At 45.5% G+C, this 25000-nt stretch overlaps 1 protein-coding gene across 8 annotated transcripts in view; it reads left to right on the forward strand.

Annotated features, from left to right (window-relative positions):
* Positions 1-25000, forward strand: part of LOC106569653 (receptor-type tyrosine-protein phosphatase F) — a 470260-nt gene that overhangs the window by 243172 nt on the left and 202088 nt on the right. The gene's annotated exons all lie outside the window — the stretch shown is intronic.

Raw genomic sequence — 25000 nt, forward strand, 5'->3', positions numbered from 1 at the left:
TATATAGACTACATGTCATATTAAACAGCATATTAACACTCTATATAGACTACATGTCATATTAAACAGCATATAAACACTCTATATAGACTACATGTCATATTAAACACCATATAAACACTCTATATAGACTACATGTCATATTAAACACCATATTAACACTCTTTATAGACTACATGTCATATTAAACAGTATATTAACACTCTATATAGACTACATGTCATGTTAAACAGCATATAAACACTCTGAATAGGATACATGTCATATTAAACAGCATATTAACACTCAATATAGGTCAGGAGCCAGACAGGGAGTCTAAGAAGGAACAAAAATGAATTATTTAGGCAATATTATTTCAATTATTTCAAGGCTATAGCTACAAAGAAATACATTGTGAAGCAGTTGCGAGTGTGACACAATAGGCTGGTAGAGACAAAAATCTCTCAGCATTTAAACATTTCATTATATTCAATCATTATAGTCTATATATTTCACACATCGGCTGTGCCTTACTTAGAATTAAAATACAAATGAAACAAACAATTCCTTACTAGGTTTGTTAGAATTCATTTTTAGAAACAGGAGTTTGGCCGGTCTTTGTTTCCAGGACTCATGCGATGGTGCCAGGCGAATATCCTGTCCTCACTTACAGAGCCACTGGGGATGACCAACACCCTTTAGGCCACTCCTGCCAGGCTGGGAAGAAATGCAGAGTTATTTTTTCTATAGGTAGGCCTAAAGGTTTTTAGGCAAAATAATCCAATCAAAACGGGAAGCTCCTTGAACGTGGGAATATACCAGGTCAATTGGGCCAAAACCATTGATGGTATATTGTATAGATAATAGAACAAAGATGAACAAAACTTTTAAGAGATCTGATTTTGACTTTATAAATACTTTGCTACAATGACACACTTATCCACCTGGTTCCTCTCTGTTAGCATGTGCACATAGTAAGTACACCATCATGCTTTCGGGACATGTCTTTTCAGATTCCACAATGATTCTTTAGTTGTGGACACTACATCACCACACTCCCTCTCTTGCTCTTGGTCCTCATCTTTGTAAGTCACCTTGATCTACCACCTGTGTGTTTTATTAGTTTCTTTAATGAACATATTTAGTGAACTCCATGACAGTAGCTAAAGCAAGGGGCTACAGATGCATGCTGGGCCGTGCACGCCCTGAGCTAGTGAAGTGAGCGTTACTGGAGCGGGCGAGAAGGCCGACACTCCAGCCTTTGGGAATCTCGCTCCATGTTCCAGTCAAATTGAGAACGCTCCGCTTCCTCACTCCAGCCATTGGGAATCTCGCTCCATGTTCCAGTCAAATTGAGAACGCTCCGCTCCTCACTCCAGCCTTTGGGAATCTCGCTCCATGTTCCAGTCAAATTGAGAACGCTCCGCTCCTCACTCCAGCTTCCCTCACATACTCTGATAGATACCTTAGCTATTTAATGAGGCGTCATTACAGACATATGACTCTGTGATTGATGATCCCACGTCAGGACCTAGTTTAGATTCTCTGTTGTTGACAGTTACATTAGCCTATGTTTCTGATGTATTCTATTAATATTCATGATGGTCCTACATCTCACCTTTATAAACACTGTAGATAAAAATCCACCCATTCAGTTATCTGAAGAGAGACTAGGAAGAGAGACTAGGAGAGAGACTAAGAAGAGAGCGAGACTAGACTAAGAAGAGAGAGAGACTAGGAAGAGAGAGAGACTAGAAGGGGAAGAGAGAGAGACTCGACTAGGAAGAGAGAGAGAGGCTAGACTAGGACGAGAGAGAGACAAGACTAGGAAGAGAGAGAGACTAGACTAGGAAGAGATAGAGACTAGACTAGGAAGAGAGAGAGAGAGACTAGACTAGGAAGAGAGAGACTAGACTAGGAAGAGAGAGAAACTAGACTAGGAAGAGATAGAGACTAGACTAGGAAGAGAAAGAGACTAGACTAGGAAGAGAGAGAGACTAGACTAGGAAGAGAGAGAGACTAGACTAGGAAGAGAGAGAAACTCAACTAGGTAGAGGGAGAGAGACTAGACTAGGAAGAGAGAGAGACTAGACTAGGAAGAGAGAGAGACTAGACTAGGAAGAGAGAGAGACTAGACTAGGAAGAGAGAGAGACTAGACTAGGAAGAGAAAGAGACTAGACTAGGAAGAGAGAGATACTAGACTAGGAAGAGAAAGAGACTAGACTAGGAAGAGAGAGAGACTAGACTAGGAAGAGAGAGAAACTAGACTAGGAAGAGAGAGAGACTAGACTAGGAAGAGAGAGAGACTAGACTAGGAAGAGAGAGAGACTAGACTAGGAAGAGAGAGAGACTAGACTAGGAAGAGAGAGAGACTAGACTAGGAAGACAGAGTATTTAGATGATTGTAATTAATAGGTTGTCTGTTAGAGAGGAAGTAAGGCAGAATGTGCTGCTCTTGCTGCCGGACTAAAAGTGTATTATTTCAAAGGTCACAGCATGCATTACATCTGTCTACTCTCTCTCTCTCTCTCTCTGTGTGTGTGTGTGTGTGTGTGTGTGTGTGTGTGTGTGTGTGTGTGTGCTTTCTTTGTGTCCATGAGAGCCTCTGTGCGTGCATACGCTGCTTTCCATACAGGTTTGTCCGTGGGTGTGATCTGTCTTCCTTCAGCCGTATTGATGTGTTATGCTTCTGTAGCCATAGCAACAGGGCTATGACACCCTGTCCTAGGGACATGACCTGTGAGACAACAGACTTTACAGGGCTCCTATCTGTTTAAACCTGTTCTATACTTTTCTAAACATTTTACTGAAGACTTTGTTTGCTACCTTATCAAATTGTTCTTCCTCGGTGGGAAAGTGTGTTCATTTTAATATACGAATTAAATCATTTCATGAGAAAGTCTTCCAACTTTATTAAAAACCTGAACTCTGGCACATCTCTTTGAGAGCATTTCGTAAAAAAAAAAGTTCCTTTCTTTCCCTTCCTGAGTTCTGTCAGTTTGAAAAATTCTGATTCTCAACAACAACTGTTGTTTGATGGCGACGATACAACACGAGCAGCTGATATCTATATTCTATGCAGACGGTTAGTGTTTGATGTTAGTGGGATGTGTGTGTGACGCTGAGTCCTCAGTAATTGACTGGACATTTTCACACAATTTACATTTTCTGACGCCAATCTTTTATCATTGAATTGCTATCCCATGCAGTGTTTGATGCTGGTGTGTGATGTATTTATTGCAGGCTGGAAGACAGGCAGGCAGGCAGGCAGACAGGCAGGCAGACAGGCAGGCAGACAGGCAGGTAGATCGTATTGTGTTAAATAAAAGCTGTGAGACCCACAGTCACATGCGACGGGACACCAACCAAGAATTCACAAAATGGGACAAACACCAAATTGAGACTCTGCATGCAAGAACTCTGCTAAAATATCCTCCGTGTACAACGTAAAACACCAAATAATGCATACAGAGTGGAATTAGGCCGGTACCTGCTAATTATCAAAATGAGTTGCCTATTCCTGCTATAGTGCCTGGCCAAAAGTAGTGTAGTTTATCTAACAGTTTAACTAACTGGCACTAAAACGGTATCAGTACCACACTAAAACTAACTCTCAGTAAAACTAACTCTCACTAAAACTAACTCTCACTAAAACTAACTCTCACTAAAACGGTATCAGTACCACACTAAAACTAACTCTCACTAAAACGGTATCAGTACCACACTAAAACTAACTCTCACTAAAACTAACTCTCACTAAAACTAACTCTCACTAAAACGGTATCAGTACCACACTAAAACGAACTCTTACTAAAACTAACTCTCACTAACACTAACTCTCACTAAAACGGTATCAGTACCACACTAAAACTAACTCTCACTAAAACTAACTCTCACTAAAACTAACTCTCACTAAAACGGTATCAGTACCACACTAAAACTAACTCTCACTAAAACGGTATGAGTACCACACTAAAACTAACCCTCACTAAAACTAACTCTCACTAAAATTAACTCTCACTAAAACGGTATCAGTACCACACTAAAACTAACTCTCACTAAAACTAACTCTCACTAAAACGGTATCAGTACCACACTAAAACTAACTCTCACTAAAACGGTATCAGTACCACACTAAAACTAACCCTCACTAAAACAGTATCAGTACCACACTAAAACTAACTCTCACTAAAACGGTATCAGTACCACACTAAAACTAACCCTCACTAAAACGTTATCAGTACCACACTAAAACTAACTCTCACTAAAACTAACCCTCACTAAAACGGTATCAGTACCACACTAAAACTAACCCTCACTAAAACTAACTCTCACTAAAACGGTATCAGTACTACACTAAAACTAACTCTCACTAAAACGGTATCAGTACCACACTAAAACTAACTCTCACTAAAACTAACTCTCACTAAAACGGTATCAGTACCACACTAAAACTAACTCTCACTAAAACTAACTCTCACTGAAACTAACTCTCACTAAAACTAACTCTCACTAAAACGGTATCAGTACCACACTAAAACTAACTCTCACTAAAACTAACTCTCACTAAAACTAACTCTCACTAAAACTAACTGGCACTAAAACGGTATCAGCACCACACTAAAACTAACTCTCACTAAAACTAACCCTCACTAAAACTAACTCTCACTAAAACTAACTCTCACTAAAACGGTATCAGTACCACACTAAAACTAACTCTCACTAAAACTAACTCTCACTAAAACGGTATCAGTACCACACTAAAACTAACTCTCACTAAAACTAACTCTCACTAAAAGGGTATCAGTACCACACTAAAACTAACTCTCACTAAAACGGTATCAGTACCACACTAAAACTAACTCTCACTAAAACTAACTCTCACTAAAACAGTATCAGTACCACACTAAAACTAACTCTCACTAAAACTAACTCTCACTAAAATAGTATCAGTACCACACTAAAACTAACTCTCACTAAAACTAACTCTCACTAAAATAGTATCAGTACCACACTAAAACTAACTCTCACTAAAACTAACCCTCACTAAAACGGTATCAGTACCACACTAAAACTAACCCTCACTAAAACAGTATCAGTACCACACTAAAACTAACTCTCACTAAAACGGTATCAGTACCACACTAAAACTAACCCTCACTAAAACGTTATCAGTACCACACTAAAACTAACTCTCACTAAAACTAACCCTCACTAAAACGGTATCAGTACCACACTAAAACTAACCCTCACTAAAACTAACTCTCACTAAAACGGTATCAGTACTACACTAAAACTAACTCTCACTAAAACGGTATCAGTACCACACTAAAACTAACTCTCACTAAAACTAACTCTCACTAAAACGGTATCAGTACCACACTAAAACTAACTCTCACTAAAACTAACTCTCACTGAAACTAACTCTCACTAAAACTAACTCTCACTAAAACGGTATCAGTACCACACTAAAACTAACTCTCACTAAAACTAACTCTCACTAAAACTAACTCTCACTAAAACTAACTGGCACTAAAACGGTATCAGCACCACACTAAAACTAACTCTCACTAAAACTAACCCTCACTAAAACTAACTCTCACTAAAACTAACTCTCACTAAAACGGTATCAGTACCACACTAAAACTAACTCTCACTAAAACTAACTCTCACTAAAACGGTATCAGTACCACACTAAAACTAACTCTCACTAAAACTAACTCTCACTAAAATAGTATCAGTACCACACTAAAACTAACTCTCACTAAAACTAACTCTCACTAAAATAGTATCAGTACCACACTAAAACTAACTCTCACTAAAACTAACCCTCACTAAAACGGTATCAGTACCACACTAAAACTAACCCTCACTAAAACTAACTCTCACTAAAACTAACTCTCACTAAAACGGTATCAGTACCACACTAAAACTAACCCTCACTAAAATGGTATCAGTACCACACTAAAACTAACTCTCACTAAAACGGTATCAGTACCACACTAAAACTAACTCTCACTAAAACTAACCCTCACTAAAACGGTATCAGTACCACACTAAAACTAGTGTCTTTAAGCTTTCGACCCGTTCCACTGCAGCTCCGCCAATGTGGATTGGGGCGTGCTCAGAATCAGATGCAGACTATTCAACAGCAACGTCACAACGTCGATTTCAAGCTCAATATCCTCCATCCGACTCCAGCTCACATAAATTCTGCAGCATTTGCAATGTTGTCAGTGCTTCCATTCATTTGTTTCTGTCAGTGCTTCCATTCGTTTGTTTCTGTCAGTGCTTCCATTCGTTTGTTTCTGTCAGTGCTTCCATTCGTCTGTTTCTGTCAGTGCTTCCATTCGTTTGTTTCTGTCAGTGCTTCCATTCGTTTGTTTCTGTCAGTGCTTCCATTCGTCTGTTTCTGTCAGTGCTTCCATTCGTTTGTTTCTGTCAGTGCTTCCATTCGTTTGTTTCTGCCAGTGCTTCCATTTGTTTGTTTCTGTCAGTGCTTCCATTCGTTTGTTTCTGTCAGTGCTTCCATTCGTTTGTTTCTGTCAGTGCTTCCATTCGTTTGTTTGGGCTTGTCATTGTGAACTACACACGTAGTATATTGTACTCAGTGTCTGATTTGACTCTCCCAGGAGAAATTATATACCATTTCAAGCCTTTCATAAAATAATTACACTACCCACAATGCCCACAATTCTTCATCATAATTACACTATTGTTCTAAATAATTCAAATGATCAATTTCTGTCTGGTTTCATCCATCCATTGATGACGTTCGTTCAGTGAGGAGAGAGACATGTTAGCACCTGGGTACCAATGTCCATCAGCACATTTTGTCTTGACCCCTTAAGTTAGTAAAAAAAAAAAAAACAGGTAAACTCCCTCTAAATACTTTTCTGTTTGTCATTTTAAAATGCTGACAACTGAGCAATGTAAAATATAAATAAACTCAGCAAAAAAAGAAACGTCCCTTTTTCAGGACCCTGTCTTTCAAAGATAATTCGTAAAAATTCAATTAACTTCACAGATCTTCATTGTAAAGGGTTTAAACACTGTTTCCCATGCTTGTTCAATGAACCATAAACAATTAATGAACATGCACCTGTGGAACGGTTATTAAAACACTAACAGCTTACAGACGGTAGGCAATTAAGGTCACAGTTATGAAAACGTAGGACACTAAAAACACCAAAAAGAAAGATGCCCAGGGTCCCTGCTCATCTGTGTGAACGTGCCTTAGGCATACTGCAAGGAGGCATGAGGACTGCAGATGTGGCCAGGGCAATAAATTGCAATGTCCGTACTGTGAGACGCCTAAGACAGCGCTACAGGGAGACAGGATGGACAGCTGATCGTCCTCGCAGTGGCAGACCACGTGTAACAACACCTGCACAGGATCGGTACATCCGAACATCACACCTGCGGGACAGGTACAGGATGGAAACAACAACTGCCCAAGTTACACCAGGAATGCACAATCCCTCCATCAGTGCTCAGACTGTCCACAATAGGCTGAGAGAGGCTGGACAGAGGGCTTTTAGGCCTGTTGTAAGGCAGGTCCTCACCAGCCACCAGACAAAAGTGCTCTTCACTGACGAGTCGCAGTTTTGGTCGGATTTGCGTTTGTCGTTGAAGGAATGAGCGTTACACCGAGGCCTGTACTCTGGAGTGGGATCGATTTGGAGGTGGAGGGTCCGTCATGGTCTGGGGTGGTGTGTCACAGCATCATCGGACTGAGCTTGTTGTCATTGCAGGCAATCTCAACGCTGTGCGTTACAGGGAAGACATCCTCCTCCCTCATGTGGTATCCTTCCTACAGGCTCATCCTGACATGACCCTCCAGCATGACAGTGCCACCAGCCATACTGCTCGTTCTGTGCGTGATTTCCTGCAAGACAGGAATGTCAGTGTTCTGCCAAGTCTAGCGAAGAGCCTGGATCTCAATCCCATTGAGCACGTCTGGGACCTGATGGATCGGAGGGTGAGGGCTAGGGCCATTCTCCCCAGAAATGTCCGGGAACTTACATGTTTCTTGGTGGAAGAGTGGGGTAACTTCTCACATCAAGAACTGGCAAATCTGGTGCAGTCCATGAGGAGGAGATGCACTGCAGTACTTAATGCAGCTGGTGGCCACACCAGATACTGACTGTTACTTTTGATTTTGACCCCCCCTTTGTTCAGGGACACATTATTCCATTTCTGTTAGTCACATGTCTGTGGAACTTGTTCATTTTATGTCTCAGTTGCTGAATCTTGTTGTTGTATCTTGTTATGTTCATACCAATTTTTACACATGTTAAGTTTGCTGAAAATAGACACAGTTCACGTTTTTTTTTGTTGCAGAGTTTATTTATGACAAGTCAGGGGAGGAGCGGACCCGGTGGTTCTAGTGTTAACAGGACTATGGCGGTTCTAGTGTTAACAGGACTATGGCGGTTCTAGTGTTAACAGGACTATGGCGGTTCTAGTGTTAGCAGGACTATGACGATTCTAGTGTTAACAGGACTATGGCGGTTCTAGTGTTAACAGGACTATGGCGGTTCTAGTGTTAACAGGACTATGACGGTTCTAGTGTTAGCAGGACTATGGCGGTTCTAGTATGTACAGGACTATGGCGGTTCTAGTGTGAACAGGACTATGGCGGTTTTGTTGTTAACAGAACCAATGTGATAGTAGTAGACCCACCCAGTATCTTTACGGAACAGACATCTCCTGAGTGGCGCAGTGTTTTAAGACACTGCATCTCAGTGCAAGATGTGTCACTGTAGTACCTGGTTCGAATCCAGGCTGCATCACTTCCGGGTGTGATTGGGATTCCCATAGGGGTGGGCGGCGCACAATTGGCCCAGCGTCGTCCGGGTTTGGCCCGGATAAGCCATCATTGTAAATAAGACTTTGTTCTTAACTGACTTGCCTAGTTACATTTATTATTATTATTTTTTTAAATAGACAAGGCATACAGTTGAAGTCGGAAGTTTACATACACCTTAGCCAAATACATTTAAACTCAGTTTTTCACAATTCCTGACATTTAATCCTTGTAAAAATTCCCTGTCTTAGGTCAGTTAGGATCACCACTTTATTTTAAGAATCTGAAATGTCAAAATAATAGTAGAGAGAATGATTTAGTTCAGCTTTTATTTCTTTCATCACATTCCCAGTGGGTCAGAAGTTTACATACACGCAATTAGTATTTGGCAGCATTGCCTTTAAATTGTTTAACTTGGGTCAAACGTTTCAGGTAGCCTTCCACAAGCTTCCCACAATAAGTTGGGTGAATTTTGGCCCATTCCTCCTGACAGAGCTGGTGTAACTGAGTCAGGTTTGTAGGCCTCCTTGATCGCACACACCTTTTCAGTTCTGCCCACACATTTTCTATGGGATTGAGGTCAGGGGTTTGTGATGGCCACTCCAATACCTTGACTTTGATGTCATTTTGCCACAACTTTGGAAGTATGCTTGGGGTCATTTAATTTGGAAGAACCATTTGCGACCAAGCTTTAACTTCCTGACTGATGTCATGAGATGTAGCTTCAGTATATCCACATAATTTTCCATCCTCATGATGCCATCTATTTTGTGAAGTGCACCAGTCCCTCCTGCAGCAAAGCACCCCCACAACATGATGCTGCCACCCCCGTGCTTCACGGTTGGGATGGTGTTCTTCGGCTTGCAAGCCTCCCCCTTTTTCCTCTAAACATAACGAAGGTCATTATGGCCAAACAGTTCTATTTTTGTTTCATCAGACCAGTGGACATTTCTCAAAAAGTTTGATCTTTGTCCCCATGTTCAGTTGCAAACCGTAGTCTGGCTTTTTTATGGCGGTTTTGAAGCAGTGGCTGGCTTCTTCCTTGCTGAGCGGCCTTTCAGGTTATATCGATATAGGACTCGTTTTACTGTTGATATAGATACTTTTGTACCTGTTTCCTCCTGCATCTTCTCAAGGTCCTTTGCTGTTGTTCTGGGATATATTTGCACTTTTTGCACCAAAGTACGTTCATCTCTAGGAGACAGAACGCGTCTCCTTCCTGGGCGGTATGACGGCTGCGCGGTCCCATGGTGTTTATACTTGTGTACTATTGTTTGTACAGATGATCGTGGTACCTTCAGGCGTTTGGAAATTGCTCCCAAGGATGAACCAGACTTGTGGAGGTCTACAATTTTTTGCTGAGGTTTTGGCTGATTTCCTTTGATTTATCCTTGATGTCAAACAAAGAGGCGCTGCGTTTGAAGGTAGGCCTTGAAATACATCCACAGGTACACCTCCAATTGACTCAAATGATGTCAATTAGTCTATCAGATGCTTCTAAAGCCATGACATCATTTTCTGGAATTTTCCAAGGTGTTTATAGGCACAGTCAACTTAGTGTATGTAAACTTCTGACCCACTGGAATTGTGATACAGTGAATTATAAGTGAAATAATCTGTCTGAAAACAATTGTTGGAAAAATTACTTGTGTCATGCACGAAGTAGATGTCCTAACCGACTTGCCAAAACTATAGTTTGTTAACAAGAAATTTGTGGAGTGGTTGAAAAACGAGTTTTAATGACTCCAACCAAAGTTTACGTAAACTTCCGACTTCAACTGTACGTGCTTGATATGTATGAGCTACATGTTCAACTTCCCCTAAGGAAATAGTCTACCAACTTCCCCTGAGGAATTAGACTACCAACTTCCCCTGAGGGAATAGCCTACCAACTTCCCCTGAGGGAATAGCCTACCAACTTCCCCTGAGGGAATAGCCTACCAACTTCCCCTGAGGGAATATCCTACCAACTTCCCCTGAGGGAATATCCTACCAACTTCCCCTGAGGGAATAGCCTACCAACTTCCCCTGAGGGAATATCCTACCAACTTCCCCTGAGGGAATAGCCTACCAACTTCCCCTGAGGGAATAGCCTACCAACTTCCCCTGAGGGATATCCTACCAACTTCCCCTGAGGGAATAGCCTACCAACTTCCCCTGAGGGAATATCCTACCAACTTCCCCTGAGGGAATAGCCTACCAACTTCCCCTGAGGGAATATCCTACCAACTTCCCCCGAGGGAATAGCCTACCAACTTCCCCCGAGGGATTAGCCTACCAACTTCCCCTGAGGGAATAGCCTACCAACTTCCCCTGAGGGAATAGCCTACCAACTTCCCCTGAGGGAATAGCCTACCAACTTCAGAAAGGCTCAGTGCCACACCTTCTAGTTTATAATAGGTACAGTGTATCCTACCTATCTTACCTATTCATACCAGCAGCTTCCTCTCTGCATATCACAACAGGTACACCTCGCTCTCTCTCTCTCGCTCCCTCTTTCTTTCCCTCTCTTGTTCTTTCCCTCTATCTCTCTCTCTGTCTCTCTCTTTCTCTCTCTCTCTCTCTCTTTCTTTGTCTTTGCGTTTCTCACAGACACTATCAGTTCAACGTGTCTAAACAAAGTGCACTTTCCAGTTGGTACCGTCTCAGTAGCTGTGTACCCAACACCACTATTCCTAGCTGTTCTTTCCCAGGTCTTGTCCTCGTTATGTTCTGTCGTGTTTTGTCAGTGTTCCTCCTGCTGCCTTCGATCCCACACTGACTGCAGCCCAAGCAGCACCCTGTTCCCTATTTAGTGACCAGAGCCCAATGGGACTATAAAGGAAATAGGGGGCCATTTGACAGACGCCCTCTCCCTTCCTCCGGTGTCTGTCTGTCTGTCTGTCTGTCTGTCTGTCTGTCTGTCTGTCTGTCTGTCTGTCTGTCTCGGAGCGATACAAATGTCTGTCTTGTCGGGAGAGGGAACAGGCCTGAAGCGGAAGATTTGTTTATACGCACGCACGCACGTACGTACGTTTGATTCTCTACAGTTCAGCGTCTGGACGGGTTGACTGTTAACTCGAGACCAGTTAGAACTGAATCACAGACAGCTTTATAGTGATGTCATGTCACTCACACCAACAGTAGAGAAACAAGAACCGTTAAAGACTGACTCAGTAAGTCTCTGGGTTGACCAGGCTAGACAGAACAGACAGACTGACTGACAGACAGACTCAGTAAGTCTCCAGTTTACTAGACTAGACTAGACTACACTGACTGACAGACAGACAGACTCAGTAAGTCTCCAGTTTACTAGACTAGACTAGACTACACTGACTGACTGACAGACAGACAGACTCAGTAAGTCTCCAGTTTACTAGACTAGACTAGACTAGACTGACTGACAGACAGACAGACTCAGTAAGTCTCCAGTTTACTAGACTAGACTAGACTAGACTAGACTAGACTAGACTTGACTGACAGACAGACAGACTCAGTAAGTCTCCGGTTTACTAGACTAGACTAGACTAGACTAGACTAGACTAGACTAGACTAGACTGACTGACAGACAGACTCAGTAAGTCTCCGGTTTACTAGACTAGGCTAGACTGACTGACAGACAGACAGACTCAGTAAGTCTCTGGGTTGACCAGACTAGACGGAACAGACAGACAGACAGACAGACAGACAGACAGACAGACAGACAGACAGACAGACAGACAGACAGACAGACAGACAGACAGACAGACAGACAGACAGACTCAGTAAGTCTCTGGGTTGACCTCACCTGGCTTAACTGGTGCCTCTAGAGACAAAACCTCTGTCATCATCACTCAATGCCTAGGTTTACCTCCACTGTACTCACATCCTACCATACCCTTGTCTGTACATTATGCCTGGAATCTATTCTTCCACGTCCAGAAATCTGCTCCTTTTACTCTCTGTTCCGAACGCACTAGACGACCAGTCCTTATAGCCTCTAGCCGTACACTTATCCTACTTCTCCTCTGTTCCTCTGGTGATGTAGAGGTTAACCCAGGCCCTGCAGCCCCCAGCACCACTCCCATTCCCCAGGCGCTCTCATTTGTTGACTTCTGTAACCGTAAAAGCCTTGGTTTCATGCATGTTAACATCAGAAGCCTCCTCCCTAAGCTTGTTTTATTCACTGCTTTAGCACACTCCGCCAACCCAGATGTCCTAGCCGTGTCTGAATCCTGGCTTAGGAAGGCCACCAAAAATTCAGAAATTTCCATTCCCCAACTACAACATTTTCTGACAAGATAGAACGGCCAAATGGGGAGGAGTTGCAATCTACTGCAGAGATAGCCTGCAGAGTTCTGTCATATTATCCAGGTCTGTACCCAAACAAATCGAGCTTCTACTTTTAAAAATCACCTTTCCAGAAACATGTCTCACCATTGCCGCTTGTTATAGACCCCCCTCTGCCCCCAGTTGTGCCCTGGACACCATATGTGAATTGATTGCCCCCCATCTATCTTCAGAGTTCATACTGTTAGGTGACCTAAACTGGGATATGCTTAACACCCCGGCCGTCCTACAATCTAAACTAGATGCCCTCAATCTCACACAAATTATCAAGGAACCTACCAGGTACAACCCTAAATCCGTAACCATGGGCACCCTCTTAGATATCATCCTGACCAACTTGCCCTCTATATACACCTCTGCTGTCTACAACCAGGATCTCAGAGATCACTGCCTCATTGCCTGCGTCCGTAATGGGTCCGCGGTCAAACGACCACCCCTCATCACTGTCAAACGCTCCCTAAAACACTCCAGCGAGCAGGCCTTTCTAATCTACCTCATCCCGTCAGTAAAGGATGCCTGGTTGCTCTTTAAAAGTGCCTTCCTCACCATCTTAAATAGGCATTCCCCATTCAAAAAATGTAGAACTAAGAACAGATATAGCCTTTGGTTCACCCCAGACTTGACTAACCTTGACCAGCACAAACACATCCTGTGGTGTTCTGCATTAGCATCGAATAGCCCTCGCGATATGCAACTTTTCAGGGAAGTCAGGAACCAATATACACAGTCAGTTAGGAAAGCAAAGGCTAGCTTTTTCAAACAGAAATGTGCATCCTGTAGCACTAATTCCCAAAAGTTCTGGGACACTGTAAAGTCCATGGAGAATAAGAGCACCTCCTCCCAGCTGCCCACTGCACTGAGGCTAGGAAACACTGTCACCACGATAATCGATGATAATCGATCATTTCAATAAGCATTTTTCTACAGCTGGCCATGCTTTCCACCTGGCTACTCCTACCCCGGCCAACAGCTCTGCAGCAACTTGCCCAAATCCAGACAATTGATGTTCTGAAAGAGCTGCAAAATCTGGATCCCTACAAATCAGCTGGGCTAGACAGTCTGGAGCCTCTCTTTCTAAAATGATCAGCCGCAATTGTTGCAACCCCTATTTCTAGCCTGTTCAACCTCTTTCGTATTGTCTGAGATCCCCAAAGATTGGAAAGCTGTCACAGTCATCCCCCTCTTCAAAGGGGGAGACACTCTAGACCCAAACTGTTATAGACCTATATCCATCCTGCCCTGCCTTTCTAAAATATTCGAAAGCCAAGTTAACAAACAGATCACCGACCATTTTGAATCCCACCGTACCTTCTCCACTATGCAATCTGGTTTCCGAGCTGGTCATGGGTGCACCTCAGCCACGCTCAAGGTACTAAACAATATCATAACTGCCATCTATAAAAGACAGTTCTGTGCAGCCGTATTCATCGACCTGCCAAGGCTTTCGACTCTATCAATCACCGCATTCTTATCGGCAGACTTAATAGCCTTGGTTTCTCAAATGACTGCCTCGCCTGGTTCACCAACTACTTCTCAGATAGAGTTCAGTATGTCAAATCGGAGGGCCTGTTGTCCGGATCTCTGGCAGTCTCTATGGGGGTGCCACAGGGTTCAATTCTCGGGCCAACTCTTTTCTCTGTATATATCAATGATGTCGCTCTTGCTGCTGGTGTTTCTCTGATCCACCTCTATGCAGACGACACCATTCTGTATACTTCTGGCCCTTCTTTGGACACTGTGTTAACTACCCTCCAGACGAGCATCAATGCTGTACAACTCTCCTTCAGTGGCCTCCAACTGCTTTTAAATGCTAGTAAAACTAAGTGCATGCTCTTCAACCGATTGCTGCCCGCACCCGCCCGCCCGTCTAGCATCACTACTCTGGATGGTTCTGATTTAGAATATGTGGACAACTATAAATACCTGGGTCTCTGGTTAGACTGTAAACTCTCCTTCCAGACTCACATTAAGCATCTCCAATCCGAAATTAAATCTAGAATTGGCTTCCTATTTCGCAACAAAGCCTCCTTCACTCATGCTGCCAAACATACCCTCGTAAAACTGACTATCCTGCCAATCCTCGACTTCGGAGATGTCATTTACAAAATAGCCTCCAATTCCCAACGCAATAAACTGGATGTGGTCTATCACAGTGCCATCCGTTTTGTCACCAAAGCCCCATATACTACCCACCACTGCGACCTGTATGCTCATGTTGGCTGGCCCTCGCTACATATTCGTCGCCAAACCCACTGGCTCCAGGTCATCTATAAGTCTTTGCTAGTTAAAGCCCCGCCTTATCTCAGTTCACTGATCACCATAGCAACACCCAAACGTAGCACGCACTCCAGCAGGTATATTTCACTGGTCATCCCCAAAGCCAACACCTCCTTTGGCCGCCTTTCCTTCCAGTTCTCGGCTGCCAACGACTGGAACGAATTGCAAAAAGCTCTGAAGCTGGAGTCTTATATCTCCCTCACTAACTTTAAGCATCAGCTGTCAGAGCAGCTTACCGATCGCTGTACCTGTACACAGCCCATCTGTAAATAGCCCATCCAACTACCTCATCCCCATATAGTTATTTTTTTTCTTCTTTTGCACCCCAGTATCTCTACTTGCACGTCATCATCTTCTACACATCTATCACTCCAGTATTAATGCTAAATTGTAATTATTTTGCCTCTATGGCCTATTTATTGCCTTACCTCCCTAATCTTCTACATTTGCACACACTGTACATAGATTTTTCTATTGTGTTACTGACTGTACGTTTGTTTATGTGTAACTCTGTGTTGTTGTTTTTTGTCGCACTGCTTTGCTTTATCTTGGCCAGGTCACAGTTGTAAATTAGAACTTTTTCTCAACTGGCCTACATGATTAAATAAAGGTGAACAAAAAAATTAACTACTCGAGAAAAATCTAGGCAAATTATTACGTGCAAAAGATGAGAATTTACAGATAATTTCTTTGTCATGGGTATACTATGTCTAGAGTTGTCTTTTCGTAGGAGAAACCATGATTTTTTTTCAGCAGAAGGACATCTTCCTCAGCAGGCCTGGCTTGCGTCTCAAATAGCACCCTATTCCATATACAGGGCCCTCTGTTGACTAGAGCCCATGATGTAAAGTAATGCACTATTAAAGAAATAAGCTGCCATTTTAGAACGTGGCCCTAGTCTTTAGTTAAACATTCCCAGTGTGCCGTTCAACAGAAAGCCTCTCCTCTGTACCGCTGCACTCCAGACAATAAAAGACAAAAGTTCAGAGCTCTCCAGCTACACAGCCACTATAATGTTGCTTCTGCAGAGTGTGTGTGCCTGTGTATCTTTGTGTGGCTAGTACTGTATGTGAGTGTGGGCCCCCCATGATGCTGGGGTTTTAGGGGCCTGGGGTTGGAGTGTGGACTCCCATGGTGCTGGGGTTGGAGTGTGGGGCCCCCATGGTGGTGGGGTTGGAGTGTGGACTCCCATGGTGCTGGGGTTGGAGTGTGGGCCCCCCATGGTGCTGGGGTTGGAGTGTGGACTCCCATGGTGCTGGGGTTGGAGTGTGGACTCCCATGGTGCTGGGGTTGGAGTGTGGACTCCCATGGTGCTGGGGTTGGAGTGTGGACTCCCATGGTGGTGGGGTTGGAGTGTGGACTCCCATGGTGCTGGGGTTGGAGTGTGGGCCCCCCATGGTGCTGGGGTTGGAGTGTGGGGCCCCCATGGTGGTGGGGTTGGAGTGTGGACTCCCATGGTGCTGGGCTTGGAGTGTGGGCCCCCCATGGTGCTGGGGTTGGAGTGTGGACTCCCATGGTGCTGGGGTTGGAGTGTGGACTCCCATGGTGCTGGGGTTGGAGTGTGGACTCCCATGGTGCTGGGGTTGGAGTGTGGACTCCCATGGTGCTGGGGTTGGAGTGTGGACTCCCATGGTGCTGGGGTTGGAGTGTGGACTCCCATGGTGCTGGGGTTGGAGTGTGGGCCCCCCATGGTGCTGGGGATGGAGTGTGGACTCCCATGGTGCTGGGGTTGGAGTGTGGACTCCCATGGTGCTGGGGTTGGAGTGTGGACTCCCATGGTGGTGGGGTTGGAGTGTGGACTCCCATGGTGATGGGGTTGGAGTGTGGGCCCCCCATGGGCTGGGGTTGGAGTGTGGACTCCCATGGTGCTGGGGTTGGAGTGTGGACTCCCATGGTGGTGGGGTTGGAGTGTGGGCCCCCCATGGTGCTGGGGTTGGAGTGTGGGCCCCCCATGGTGCTGGGGTTGGAGTGTGGACTCCCATGGTGCTGGGGTTGGAGTGTGGACTCCCCATGGTGCTGGGGTTGGAGTGTGGGCCCCCCATGGTGCTGGGGTTGGAGTGTGGGCCCCCATGGTGCTGGGGTTGGAGTGTGGACTCCCATGGTGCTGGGGTTTTAGTGTGGGCCCCCCATGGTGCTGGGGTTGGAGTGTAAGGCCCCCATGGTGGTGGGGTTGGAGTGTAAGGCCCCCATGGTGGTGGGGTTGGAGTGTGGGCCCCCCATGGTGGTGGGGTTGGAGTGTGGGCCCCCCATGGTGGTGGGGTTGGAGTGTAAGGCCCCCATGGTGCTGGGGTTGGAGTGTAAGGCCCCCATGGTGGTGGGGTTGGAGTGTGGGCCCCCCATGGTGGTGGGGTTGGAGTGTAAGGCCCCCATGGTGGTGGGGTTGGAGTGTAAGGCCCCCATGGTGCTGGGGTTGGAGTGTAAGGCCCCCATGGTGGTGGGGTTGGAGTGTAAGGCCCCCATGGTGGTGGTGTTGGAGTGTAAGGCCCCCATGGTGCTGGGGTTGGAGTGTGGGCCCCCCATGGTGGTGGGGTTGGAGTGTGGGCCCCCCATGGTGGTGGGGTTGGAGTGTAAGGCCCCCATGGTGGTGGGGTTGGAGTGTAAGGCCCCCCATGGTGCTGGGGTTGGAGTGTAAGGCCCCCATGGTGGTGGGGTTGGAGTGTAAGGCCCCCATGGTGGTGGGGTTGGAGTGTGGGCCCCCCATGGTGGTGGGGTTGGAGTGTAAGGCCCCCATGGTGGTGGGGTTGGAGTGTAAGGCCCCCATGGTGCTGGGGTTGGAGTGTAAGGCCCCCATGGTGGTGGGGTTGGAGTGTAAGGCCCCCATGGTGCTGGGGTTGGAGTGTGGGCCCCCATGGTGGTGGTGTTGGAGTGTAAGGCCCCCATGGTGCTGGGGTTGGAGTGTAAGGCCCCCATGGTGGTGGGGTTGGAGTGTAAGGCCCCCATGGTGGTGGTGTTGGAGTGTAAGGCCCCCATGGTGCTGGGGTTGGAGTGTGGGCCCCCCATGGTGGTGGGGTTGGAGTGTGGGCCCCCCATGGTGCTGGGGTTGGAGTGTGGGCCCCCCATGGTGGTGGAGTTGGAGTGTGGGCCCCCCATCATGGTGGTGGGGTTAGAGTGTGGGGCCCCTGTGGAGAGCAGTTTGTTTGTGGTAAGAATAACTGTGTGTGACGTGAGCATGGAACTGAGCTGTAGCGCTGTGGCAAGATGCATCCCAGTGGGACTGAGGGACGGGGACTGAGAAAGGAGGGTGACTAAGGACAAGAGTGCGGATAGGGTGGGAGGACGGTGTGTGTGTGTGTGTGTGTGTGTGTGTGTGTGTGTGTGTGTGTGTGTGTGTGTGTGTGTGTAGGAACAGGGTACTGGTCCCTCTCCAGAGGAACACTGATTAGACCCATCAACCTCTCTGCACGTTCCACTCACACTGGTAATTGGAGCTGGCAGGAGGGTGTCATGCACCCCTCCTTCTCATCGCTCACTCCTTCCCTTTCTTTCACTCTTTCTTTCTGCTTCTTCTGCCATCCACCTCTCCCTCCTTATCCTTCCCCCTCCCTCTCTCCCTCTCCTCCCCTCTCGGATTCTACAAGAACCAATATCACTCCCAAAAAACACAACACTATTGAACAATCCTTGGATAGCTTTTCAGATTTCACCGATAAATTGATCCCCAATGGGAAATTAAAGGCATAGAAACTGTAAATGACTTGGTAATAGAAAATACATTTATTTCCATGACAGAATTTAAAAGCAATTTTGGACTGACCCATGTAGATAGTTTCAAATACATGCAACTTAAAACGTTTCATATTACGAAATTTGGGGAATCCTATTTAAATCAGAAAAGCATGTTTATTTGATATTTAAGATATGCAAAACCTTGCAGAGAGACAATCCAACTGACATTCTCTCAGAAACAAATAGAAACTATTGGAAGAAAGCCTTAAAAAGAACTGCTATTGGCACAAGATGGAGGGAAAGTTGGAACATAACTAACAAAATTACAGGTAATCCGTATGTCTGCATATTTCAAGACATGTCATGTGAGGGGGCAGTGAGATACCTGATGGGACGAAACTCTTCTCATCAATTATCTTGAAAAAAATGTATACTTAAAAACTGTAAATCAAACAGTCCTCCATCGTTAAGACAATGGAACAATCATATGCTTCATTATGTAAATATTGAAAGAGCGTGGGCGACGGAGAGGAACAAAATGGTGTAATTGGAGGACGTGGAGGAGAGTAGTGTAGGCACTGAGATAGGGGTGAGAACAGGTGGGTCTGGGCAAGGTGATGATGATGTGTGTGTCTCTGAGATAGGGGTGAGAACAGGTGGGTCTGGGCAAGGTGATGATGATGTGTGTGTTTCTGAGATAGGGGTGAGAACAGGTGGGTCTGGGCAAGGTGATGATGATGTGTGTGTCTCTGAGATAGGGGTGAGAACAGGTGGGTCTGGGCAAGGTGATGATGATGTGTGTGTCTCTGAGATAGGGGTGAGAACAGGTGGGTCTGGGCAAGGTGATGATGTTGTGTGTGTCTCTGAGATAGGGGTGAGAACAGGTGGGTCTGGGCAGGGTGATGATGATGTGTGTGTTTCTGAGATAGGGGTGAGAACAGGTGGGTCTGGGCAAGGTGATGATGATGTGTGTGTCTCTGAGATAGGGGTGAGAACAGGTGGGTCTGGGCAAGGTGATGATGATGTGTGTGTTTCTGAGATAGGGGTGAGAACAGGTGGGTCTGGGCAAGGTGATGATGATGTGTGTGTCTCTGAGATAGGGGTGAGAACAGGTGGGTCTGGGCAAGGTGATGATGATGTGTGTGTTTCTGAGATAGGGGTGAGAACAGGTGGGTCTGGGCAAGGTGATGATGATGTGTGTGTCTCTGAGATAGGGGTGAGAACAGGTGGGTCTGGACAGGGTGATGATGATGTGTGTGTCTCTGAGATAGGGGTGAGAACAGGTGGGTCTGGACAGGGTGATGATGATGTGTGTGTCTCTGAGATAGGGGTGAGAACAGGTGGGTCTGGGCAAGGTGATGATGATGTGTGTGTTTCTGAGATAGGGGTGAGAACAGGTGGGTCTGGGCAAGGTGATGATGATGTCTGTGTCTCTGAGATAGGGGTGAGAACAGGTGGGTCTGGGCAAGGTGATGATGATGTGTGTGTTTCTGAGATAGGGGTGAGAACAGGTGGGTCTGGGCAAGGTGATGATGATGTGTGTGTCTCTGAGATAGGGGTGAGAACAGGTGGGTCTGGGCAAGGTGATGATGATGTGTGTGTCTCTGAGATAGGGGTGAGAACAGGTGGGTCTGGGCAAGGTGATGATGATGTGTGTGTTTCTGAGATAGGGGTGAGAACAGGTGGGTCTGGGCAAGGTGATGATGATGTGTGTGTCTCTGAGATAGGGGTGAGAACAGGTGGGTCTGGGCAGGGTGATGATGATGTGTGTGTCTCTGAGATAGGGGTGAGAACAGGTGGGTCTGGGCAAGGTGATGATGATGTGTGTGTTTCTGAGATAGGGGTGAGAACAGGTGGGTCTGGGCAAGGTGATGATGATGTGTGTTTCTGAGATAGGGGTGAGAACAGGTGGGTCTGGGCAAGGTGATGATGATGTGTGTGTCTCTGAGATAGGGGTGAGAACAGGTGGGTCTGGGCAGGGTGATGATGATGTGTGTGTTTCTGAGATAGGGGTGAGAACAGGTGGGTCTGGGCAAGGTGATGATGATGTGTGTGTTTCTGAGATAGGGGTGAGAACAGGTGGGTCTGGGCAAGGTGATGATGATGTGTGTGTTTCTGAGATAGGGGTGAGAACAGGTGGGTCTGGACAGGGTGATGATGATGTGTGTGTTTCTGAGATAGGGGTGAGAACAGGTGGGTCTGGGCAAGGTGATGATGATGTGTGTGTTTCTGAGATAGGGGTGAGAACAGGTGGGTCTGGGCAAGGTGATGATGATGTGTGTGTCTCTGAGATAGGGGTGAGAACAGGTGGGTCTGGGCAAGGTGATGATGATGTGTGTGTTTCTGAGATAGGGGTGAGAACAGGTGGGTCTGGGCAAGGTGATGATGATGTGTGTGTGTGTACAGTATGAAATATTTTTTTGGGCAGTTCTAAAGTTCTTTTCAGTTATTTTGTTGAGAGACGAAGAAGAGCGACAGAGTGAAAAAGATATAAACAGAAAGAGAGAGAGAGAGAGATAAATTGAGAGCAAGAACAGAGGGATACCCAGCATCCTCTCTCCTTGCTAGTAGACCTGGTATCTGTGCCTAGTCTCCTCACAACACGTTCTATCCCCATAGATGGCTGATTACACTCCTACCCATAGGAGACAGCGGGCCATTTGTGGGCACACTCTTTAGATTCATATCTGGATCTGTGGCACCGGCGTGACTAGCCACGAAGACCACAACACAGTATATACATTTTACCATGGGATGGAAACTTTGTTTTTTTTGCCATTTTAAAGCTTACTTCCTGCAATTCTGCAAATGTTGTCTCGTCATGGGATGCAGAGAAAATTGTGTAGTTTTAAAGCAAATTTGCTGCATTTCTAGACATTTAGCTTGTGTCTTATGTGTGTTCATGTGATATCTATGAAATCAATGGGCTTAAAAACGTTAGCAGTCATGGGCTTGTTGGATCAACTGTCATAAATATCTCTCTATATTCTGGAATGACTGACACGACAAGAGAGAACATGACTGATGTACTACCATATTTGGAAATTGCATCTTGGTTCATTCTACTGTTACAACTTTCAGGAATAAGTTGAAAGTCGGACTGAGTTCCTTAAAATAAAAGTAATAATAATAATAATGTTTGCCCCCTCTGGTCTATAACAACGACCTGTCTAAGTGTCTCTCAGCTGGCTGCAAAGACAGTCACATACATCAACACAACACCTACACACCCAGGAGATCTGTAGGAGGTTTTTACTAATCAGGTGTTTAGTGTGATAGTCTCTCTCTCGGTGTTAGCCACCTGTACAGCTCCCTGTGTGTGTCTCTCTGGGTGTTAGCCACCTGTACAGCTCCCTGTGTGTCTCTCTGGGTGTTAGCCACCTGTACAGCTCCCTGTGTGTGTCTCTCTGGGTGTTAGCCACCTGTACAGCTCCCTGTGTGTGTCTCTCTGGGTGTTAGCCACCTGTACAGCTCCCTGTGTGTGTCTCTCTGGGTGTTAGCCACCTGTACAGCTCCCTGTGTGTGTCTCTCTGGGTGTTAGCCACCTGTACAGCTCCCTGTGTGTGTGTCTCTCTGGGTGTTAGCCACCTGTACAGCTCCCTGTGTGTCTCTCTCTGGGTGTTAGCCACCTGTACAGCTCCCTGTGTGTGTCTCTCTGGGTGTTAGCCACCTGTACAGCTCCCTGTGTGTGTCTCTCTGGGTGTTAGCCACCTGTACAGCTCCCTGTGTGTGTCTCTCTGGGTGTTAGCCACCTGTACAGCTCCCTGTGTGATAGTCTCTCTCTCGGTGTTAGCCACCTGTACAGCTCCCTGTGTGTGTCTCTCTCTGGGTGTTAGCCACCTGTACAGCTCCCTGTGTGTGTCTCTCTGGGTGTTAGCCACCTGTACAGCTCCCTGTGTGTGTCTCTCTGGGTGTTAGCCACCTGTAATGCTAACAGCAGGAAGCTCTGAACCAATGTACTGTTTAATCCCTTGTCTTCAGCAGACACAACAGCTGTTTTCCTCTTGAATTATTCCCAGTTTATGTTTCTGATACCAGGGAGCTGCCGACTCCTATGTGGTTTTTCAGCACGCCCTCTCTAAAATCTCAAAGCATATCCTCCTCCTTCTCAGAATGTTCCAAACAATTGAAAATGTTTTGTTTGCATGGGCTGTAATACTGACACCTGGGGAGTATTCGCTAGGAACAAAAATGATAGCAAACGGAACAAACGTTTTTCTGCGTTTTGCTACGGGTAATGAATATAGCCCAGCACAGCCAGGGATAGCTCTGAAAGTAGCACATCAATACTTAGTGTGTACAGCCTTGCTTTTTCTTTGTCGGTATGAACATCTGGATATGGCCCAACCCTACTGAGTTACCATGCCATTCAGACTTTGTATCGTGTATTTCTAGATTACAGTATCATTCAATCATTAAAGTTGTAGAAATGTAAGGGCCTCCTGAGTGGTTCAGTGGTCTAAGGCACTGCATCACAGTGCTAGCTGTGCCACTAGGGATTCTGGGTTCGAGTCCAGGCTCTGTCGCAGCCGGCCCTCGTCTGGGAGACCCATTTGGCCGGCTCACAATTGGCCCAGTGTCGTCCGGGTTAGGGGAGGGTTTGGCCGGCAGGGATGTCCTTATCCCATCTTGCACTAGCGACTTGTGTGGCTGGTCGGGAGCAGTGCACGCTGACACGGTCACCAGGTGTACGGTGTTTCCTCTGACACATTGGTGCGGCTCGCTTCCAGGTTAAGTGGGCATTGTGTCAAGAAGCAGTGCGGCTTGGTTAGGTCGTGTTTTGGAGGATGCACGGCTCTCGACCTTCGCCTCTCCCGAGTCCGTACGGGAGTTGCAGCAATGAGACAAGACTGTGACTACCAATTGGGGAGAAAAAGGGGTAATAAATAAAATGCTGTAGAAATGTTATATTTTGTAGACAAATCAAACTCTTGATGTCCAATTGTACTGTTTAGCTTTAATACTCTTAATACTCTGTTTCTCTGTTTTCTTGCGGTGTTGTAGCGGGCCATTTCTTTCTGAATATTAACCTGGGGTTAAGTATGTAACCTGGGTGCCTAGGAGCAGTACATACAGAACATTAGCTAGGCTAACATCTACATTAGCTAGGTTACCACCTACATTAGTTAGGCTAACACCTACATTAGTTAGGCTAACACCTACATTAGCTAAGCTAACACCTACATTAGCTAGGTTACTACCTACATTAGTTAGACTAACACCTACATTAGCTAGGTCAAAACCTACATTAGCTATGCTAACACCAACATTAGTTTGACTAACACCTATATTAGCTATGCTAACACCTACATTAGCTATGCTAACACCCACATTAGCTATGATAACACCTACATTAGCTAGGTTAAAACCTACATTAGCTATGCTAACACCTACATTAGTTAGACTAATACCTACATTAGCTATGCTAACACCTACATTAGCTATGCTAACATCTACATTAGCTAGGTTAAAACCTACTGTTTAACAACAACAGCCCTTCCTTTAACCTGCCCTCAAGCTACTGTTCAGTACTACCACAAGAATAGAGCTACTGGATTTTTCTCTCAGGAGACCATCAGCATATGAAGAGGCAGATAAAATAAAAAAGAACAGAACAGGGAAAGAGGAACAAACTAGCTATGTTCCAATTCTTCACCCTTTTCCAGCGGTGTTCACTTGCACACTCCTCGTCATTGATTTAAAAGCATAGAATTCCACACTTGAGGAGAGGAACCAAATAATCAGTCATCTTAAAGACTTTGTATCTTCTCGTTTCAAATAATACTCTTTCTTACACTGTAGGCCAATAGCATTACAGTCAGTCATCAGTAAAAGACACTCAAGGAATAAACGAGTGAAAATCATAAATCATAAAATCATCAATCTACAATCCCAAACGATCTCTCTGCAGAATGAATTTGTCACTGGAGCGAGGCATTTGTCATGGCTCTGCTCTGCCT

The sequence above is a fragment of the Salmo salar genome, chromosome 14 (genome assembly GCF_965601325.2).
Source record: "Salmo salar chromosome 14, fSalSal1, whole genome shotgun sequence".
NCBI lineage: Eukaryota > Metazoa > Chordata > Actinopteri > Salmoniformes > Salmonidae > Salmo > Salmo salar.